Raw genomic sequence first — 7,977 nt, 5'->3', positions numbered from 1 at the left:
TGGTGGAGGACCTGCAAATGGAGTGGAGCCAGGGGTGGGGCTATTTAAATAAGTGTACAAGTGGGCGTGGCCAATGCTATTGCATCATCGTGGCAACTGCTGTGTAATGCCGGTTTTACAGACATTACACAATGGGGAGGAGGGCCACAATGATGAAATTTGCATCATCTGGTCTCCATGGACCCTCCCATTGGACACTTTCACCATTCTAGGGGACGGGAGGTGATCCCGAATATCGGGGGCCTCCCGGTCATTCCAGGAGGATAGGCAACTATGCAGTAAGATGATGATTACTGAACTGGGATAAATGGGAACACTAAATACACGCCTATCTCTTTAAACTCTGTATTATCCTATGTATTGTTATGAAATTCCAGTTCCTACTAGGTATGTACATGTGCATTTGTCTAATGTCAGCTCCTCAGCCATCAATTCACTAGAACAGTGGTTCTCAACCTCGGTCCTCAAGGAACCCCAACAGTGCACGTTTACCAGGGCTCCACTCAGAATCATAGATGGAATAATTAGCTCCACCTGTGATCTATTAAAATGTGACAGTGAATAATGAGTGCACCTGTACAACTGCCAGGAGACATGGAAACCCTGCACTGTTGGGGGTCCTTGAGGACCGAGGTTGAGAACCACTGCACTAGGACATCAGCAGAAGCCTCAGACCGCAATATACTGGTAGTAGTGATGCTGCTTATTGCCATGTTCTTATACCTCCCAACTGTCACAATTACAGCGGGACAGTCCCGATTTTCGGGTCCTGTCCCACCCGCGGCAGGCATTGTCCCGCTGCGGGGGGGTGGCAGTTGGGAGACCCCCCAATGTAGTAGAATAGACGCTGTGCGCTAATACCCCTTCTCCCCCTTCTCCCCCATACCGACCGTTCATACATCTGCCCCACTGTTCTATGTTTCCTAACCTCCCTGTGTATGTGGTCAGTGTCAGACTGGGGCATGAATGGACCACCGGGTGATTGCAGTGGTAGAAGCCCATGCTTAGGGCTGTGGCCTGTCTCCAGAGGGGGTGTGACTAGCCAACATTTAGGGGGTATGGATCATTAGGTCGACATGCATTTAGGTTGACATGAGTTAAGTTTGACATGACTTTAGTTCGACAGGGTCATTAGGTCGACATGGGTAAGGTCGACAGGGTCATTAGTTCAACATGGGTAAGGTCAATTTTTTTTTAACCAGAATGTTAACACAGTCAACATAAACACTAAAATGTAGAACCACGTCCCCTCGCATGGCTCGTTGCACTCTGTATGCTTCGGGCCCAGTGCCTCACTGTGTTCGGCACACTATTTTATTCTCCCACCACACCCTAGTGCAGGGCTGGGCAACACCGGCCCTCCAGATGTTAATGAACTACACATCCCAGCATGCCTTGCATCAGTTTCAGCATGGCCACATAGCAATACTAATGCAAAGCATCCTGGGATGCGTAGTTCATTACCATCTGGAGGGCCGGTGTTGCCCAGCCCTGCCCTAGTGGATGGTAGGGCATGAAATACCGCCTGTCGGCATATGTCGGCTCAAAAAAGCAGTAAAAAACCCCATGTCGGCCTATTGACCCTGTCCACCTTACCCATGTCGACCTAATGACCCTGTCGACCTAACCCATGTTGACCTTAAGTCATGTTGACCTTCCTGCATGTCAACCTAAATGCATGTTGACCTAATGGTGTCAACCTAATGCTTGTCGACCATCATGCTGGAGACCAATGACCGTGTCCCCACTGAGGCTTGGCTAACCACTAGAGAGTGCATAGTCTGGGCCCATTTATACATATATTCCATGCATGATAATAAGTATGGTATCTGTGCACTGGTGTCTCCACCCATTCCCCTTCCTTACATATATAATGATCATTTACAGATTATTGCACTGTAGAATATGCACCATAGTCAGTGGCATAACTAACATTTTTGCGCCCCCAACGCCGAAATTGACATCATGTGTCATGTGTAAGGGGCATTACTGTGTGGTATTATCAGGGGTGCCGAGAGAAAGGGGTAGAGGGTGCAAATTACCCAGACCAAATTCTGATGAGAGGGCCCAGTGGGGTCCCTGGGCCCCCTCCCCTTAAGTGACAGCAGCAGCTGCAGCTCTTCTCCTCTGCCCAGCTCACACTGCTTTGTGCTGGGTTGCAGTGGGCCATGGAGGTGCTTAAAATACAATATTTTCTCAGGATTATTTTCTAAGGGTATAATGTGAATAATGTGAGGAGTAATGTATATAAGGTAAAGTGGTACTACTGTATGGTTTAACGTGAATAAGGGACACCATCGCATGATATAATGTGAAGTTGCACTACTGTGTGGCCTAATTTCAATTGGGGGTACTATTGTGTGGCCAAGCCCCTCCCAGCAAGAACACACCCCTGTTTGGGCTACGTACCGAATGTGTGCACTGTTTCTATTTAAAATATTGCGAGTAGGAACACCAAAATGATGACTGCTATGATGAGGGTTGATGGTGCTGGGAAAGGGGAGCAGGGTCAGAGGCAGGACTAGTGGCGGTGCTAGGGGGCACCAGCCAAAATCTTGCCTAGGGCATCATTTATCCTAGGGCCGGCTCTGAATTTAGCACTGTGTAATACATACACATTATTGTGTAGATGTGTACTGCCTCCTGTGAAAACTGGCTTATTCCATGCCTTCTACCACACTCTTCATGGAAAATTCCATACTTTTGTTCAATTAAATAAAATAGAAAATTTTATGCACCTTTAAGTCTGCACGCGTTTACATTTGTACTTGTGCTATTTTTGCTATCTTCATGTATGTATGTAGTTTTCAGTCAACCTTATTAGTGGATCATCATCACATCGTTTATGCAGAAGTATAATAAGTCTATTATTGTTTACATTCTTATTCCTGTATCATTGTACATCTTATGCAACCCATGTAGTGCAGGAAAGGACGGCAACTCTCCCGCATTGTCTGTGGGGGGGGTCCGTGGGTCAAATGACGCAATCGCGTCACTTAAACCACGCTCCCCGCAGTGCAATGCATAAAATACCGGCATTGCACGGGGGCGTGGCTAAAATGACGTGATCGCTCTAGCCACGCCCCTAAATGGGTCATCACAGCTGTGGCTCCGCCCTTTTTTCTCCCGGCTTTGGGCCCGCCCCCCTGCCATACTGAGCTGGCTGCTCTCTCCCGGAGAGAGCAGCCAGAAAGTCGGCAACCATGATGTAGTGGCTTCAAATATATTTCAAGCAAGTCTCCCGCATTGTAGTCAATTTCGGGGGTCTGCAGGGAGGGGGGGGGGGGGGGGGGGCTAAAATTAGGTAAATTACATCATTTTGCGCCTTTTTAGCCCCTCCCCCATCTACAAACCCGCAAATTAATGCGACTGCCGGTCGTGGGGGCGGGGCTTGGTGACGTTAGCATCGCCCTGCTCCCAAAACGAAGCCTCGTCCAGCCACCCTTTCACTCCTCCTGGGCTTCTCCCGGAGAGGAGTTTTAAAAAGTCGGCTTGTTTGGGCCTCACAACATACTACATATCTCTGCACAAGATGCGACCTAGACAAATCCCTTGCAATATACCTTTAAGAATTACCAGGCAATAAAACAACTTTAAAAGGAAGCAATATAATTAGTACATTTCCATAAAAAATTGCTGAATCTAGGACAGGTGTCTTTAAATCAACAGCACTATTCAGCATGAGTGTTACAGATAACTTAATGTCCCAGTACTGTAACTCCATAATTGTGCGACACACTCCTTAAACAAAATCTAAGATTTATTATTTGTCTTTCGTGTTTTGACTTTTCTGTAGATTTGGAGTCCTTTGTTGAATAAAACATATGTCTTTAGCTAGTGAGCAGTCTCTAGGTTAAGAATTAGTTTTATGGTCTAGTCAGTGGTGGAACTACCGAGGGGGCAGCATAATGTGTAAGGGTATTACAGTGTGTCGCATATTGTGTAAGGGGCATTGCGGTGTATTGCATAATGCGTAGGGTATTACAGTGTGTCGCATATTGTGTAAGGGGCATTGCAGTGTGTTGCATATTGAGTAATGGGTATTGCAGTGTATTGCATAATGTGTAGGGTATTACAGTGTTTGGCATAGATTGGAATGGGCATTACAGTGGGCTGCATAATGTGTTTTTGGGCTTGCAGTGTCTCACATAATGTGTAAGGGTATTACGGTGTGTTGCATATTGTGTAAGGGGCATTACGATGTGTTGCATAAAGTGTAAGGGGCATTGCGGTGTGTCACATAATGTGTACGGGGCCTTGCGGTGTGTCACATAATGTGTACGGGGCTTTGCGGTGTGTCACATACAGTATTGTGTTAGGGTATTACGGTTTGTCGCATAATGTGTAAGGGGCCTTGTGGTTTGTCGCACATTGTGTAATGGGCATTGCCGGGGGGGGGGGGGGAGGAGGGGGCATTTTAAACTTTGCTATGGGGCCCACAAAGTTCTAGTTACGCCTCTGGGTCTAGCCTGATGCTGTCCTGGTATATATTTAGTGATAAATCATAGTCAATATAGAAATAAAATAGAGAAACTTCCTATTTAGTGCTTAGATTTCAATGTGGGTGAGTTATTTTTAAAGTGTCAGATTCGGAGGTTGTAGTTATTGTTGTCCCGCTATTTCAATAAGAGTAACATTTATTTAGTGATATATCACCATCGATATAGAAATGAAATAGAGAAAGTTGCTATGTACAGTAGTTGTGCTTGGATTTTTAATAGATGTGAGCTGTGGTGGTTTTTACCTTTGGGCTGCAGGGCTGCAGCCCACCAGGTAAAATCTGCTGCTGTTCTCTGCCTATGAAGCCAGATGCAGTGTGTGAGACTGCTCTGGCTTCAATGTGACTAGCAGGGACTTCCTATTGGAAGTCCGACCTGCCAGTCACTCAAGGCAGTCCCATTGGGAGGTGTTCCCTCCCTCCGGAATGCCTCTTTGTGCGCAAATGCAGGGCAGCCCCAAAAACGCGTTTTACGCATGTACAGTACCATGGACGACTGCGCATTCGCTGGACTCAGGAACCTGATCAAGCCTCTGGGGGCTGCTGCAAAGGCAGCCCATGGAGACTTGGGCCAGGGCATGCGCAGTACGTATGAAGTTGCTGTGCATGCACTGGCCCCGTGCAGGGGACCGTCAGCAGCATGGAGCACAGCGGTGGCAGCAGCCCCCTCCTCCGCAAGGGTAAGAGCCACCACTGCATATGTATAATGTATAAATTAACTGCACAGTCTGGGACCTGATTCCTAGAGCAGGGGGTGGGTCTTCAGGCAGTGGGGCCTGTACCCCTGTGGGCATGTCCAACAGTGTATATGCTCATTTGTTACTGCTCTATATGTAGGCTTATGGATATTCCCTCTTCTGTGGCACTGCAGGGGGCAGCTGTGATCGGCGATCCCAAAAATATCACCCACCAGCCTGGGCTGTCTGCACTGCAGCAGCGCTACCTCCCCTGCTATCGCCCCCTCCTGGCCAGCCGTGAGCAAAGTATTTTTTTTATACAGAATAAATCATTTTTTTTCCAGAAATGACCCACAATTTTTGACATTTTTTTTATTCTCAAATTATGTAAATACAAGTTATATAATCTTTGTTCACTATAAGCAGCATATTTATAATACAATTATACTGAATTGGATTTAAATTGCTATAAGGAAGGAACCAAGAAATGCAGCATCAGGTGAACACTATAGCAGCTAATGGGCCAGATGTACTATGCATTGAGAAGTGATAACCTGGAGAAAGATGAACTAAAATCCAACCAGCTCCTGTCAGTCTATATCATGGCAGTTAGGAGCTGATTGGCTGGTACATTATCACGCTCCACTTTATCAGTTTTCAAGGCTTAGTACATCTGATATGTTACAAATGTTTTTAAAAACATGCAGCATTTTATCTCATTATGTAATACTGAAGAAAAATAATAAGCACAGGTAGTCCCTATAATACCCTAACATTCAAGAAATGTAGTAAAGAGCGTTCCCTATAATGCCTAAAGTAGGAGATAATCCCAATAATGTCTATGTACCAAATATTGGTTCTCTAGTAACATTTTAAAGATACAACTTTGTCAGTATAACACTCATTAAATATATCAGGCCTCCAACTGACACTGCTGGGTTATTACCAATGCCCCGTACTAAGAAACACTTTGCCTAATAAAGTCACTTTCCTCCCTGTACCTGGTCTAGGCTGATCTCCATGATCAGCCTCTTTCGGTGCACTGGTCCTCCTTTTCTTCTCTCCAATGGTCAAATCCGGTGTGTGTCGTCTTTTTGGGGTGATCTTTATCCTCCTCTTCCCTTTGCCGACATCAGGACGCAGTCTCTTCTGTGTCGGCTCCGAGGTCTTCTCATTCTCACTCTCCCTGCTTCGCTTTCTTCCGTCCATCGTCTCTTTCCGCTGTGATGTCTTCTCCATCTTCTCACTGGACACCATCTTCATCAGAAACGTCAGTTGGAAGTGGCATGCGGCAGTTGGAAGTGGCATGCGGCAGTTTGAAACGTAAACAAGGTGTCATGTGATGTGGCCAGCTTGCTGCTCACCCATATACATTATACTGTATACTGTATACTGTATATTATCCATGAGGATACCTGTATGATGGCTGGTGAAATATATGGATAAATAGTCCAATATTTATTGGGCATATTATTGGAAGTGGGTCCAATGTTCTTATTACTTCTTTATTTATATCTATTTATAATGGCAATAAAGGAATATAGGTTACAATGTACATTTGTATATGAATTGCCAGCATGGTAACTGATCCTAAAAGCTGATACAACAATAAAAAATGAATAGGCAAAACCTGGAGTCACACAGTGACAAGCCACGGACTTAACAGGTGGGGACTAGTAAAATTATTATTTCAACATGGGCCAGAACAGGACACTAGTCTTTGCTGCGCTTGCCCCACCCCCTAAACTATGTGATGTCATCATGTCACCCATAGGGGGCAGGTCACTGACTAGAAGTAGAGCAGTGCTTGGAGCATCATACGAATGCTTTGGGCAGCCCCACTAGCTGCAGGCTGCTGCTGCAGGTGCTATTGGCATCAGCTAATACCACTGGTACAGACATAACTGACACATATGCAGCTGTTACCAAGGAGCTTAGCACTACCCCTAGGCTAATACTGACCCCAATGCTAATGTCAACATTTACCAATGTCGACTCTTACATTCTGGTACTGATATCATGAATGTCTATTTACTGGTTATATACAGGAGCATCACCAGCTAGGCTGGGCCCCAGCAAACTAATGAGGGTGTGTGTGGCTATCGGTCCTTGACAAGGAGAGAGATGACAGGCTGCTGCTGCTGCTGCAGTTGTCTCTCTCTCTCCACCTCAGCACACAGCACTGAGCAGCAGGATTTGAGCTGGGGAGAGAGGCTGTGCTGCGGAAGCCTATACTCTCTGCTTCCCACTGCCAGTCTCTCTGCAAAGTGGGCGGGCCCCGGGCCCCTCCAGCAGACCGGGGCATGGGTGGAATGTACCCCCCCCCCCTCTCAACGGCCCTGGCTATATACTGTGTCACACACAAGGACAGTGACCACTGCAGTTTTGGGACCTGGACAATCATAATGACTGAGCAGCACATTACATGATGTATTGCAGCAGTGTATGGCCATTAGGGATGCCAATCGCGGGGCACTTTTTCAATCCCAGGATTGGCATTACTAAAAGAAAAACTCCCCTGTCCCGCTTAGTGGAGCTCGGCAGCAGGAGGCGGCTGGGGATGCAGCTTAAATCCCAGCGGTCGGGATCCCGGCGTTCAAAATCCCGACGCCGGAATCCCAAACGCCGAAATCCCGAACGCCGAAATCCCGACACTTTCTCCCCCCGTTCGTGTCTACGACACCCTCGGAGGGAGAATAAAGTAGTGTGCCGAGCGTAGCGATGCACTGGGCCTGCTGCGTGGCGAGCGCAGCGAGCACGCAAGGGGGGGGGGGCGATCCACGTCCCCCCCTTGTCGGGATT

The sequence above is a fragment of the Crinia signifera genome, unplaced genomic scaffold, assembly GCF_055691185.1.
Source record: "Crinia signifera unplaced genomic scaffold, ASM5569118v1 HAP2_SCAFFOLD_91, whole genome shotgun sequence".
Taxonomy (NCBI): Eukaryota; Metazoa; Chordata; class Amphibia; order Anura; family Myobatrachidae; genus Crinia; species Crinia signifera.
This window is presented reverse-complemented; position numbering follows the sequence as displayed.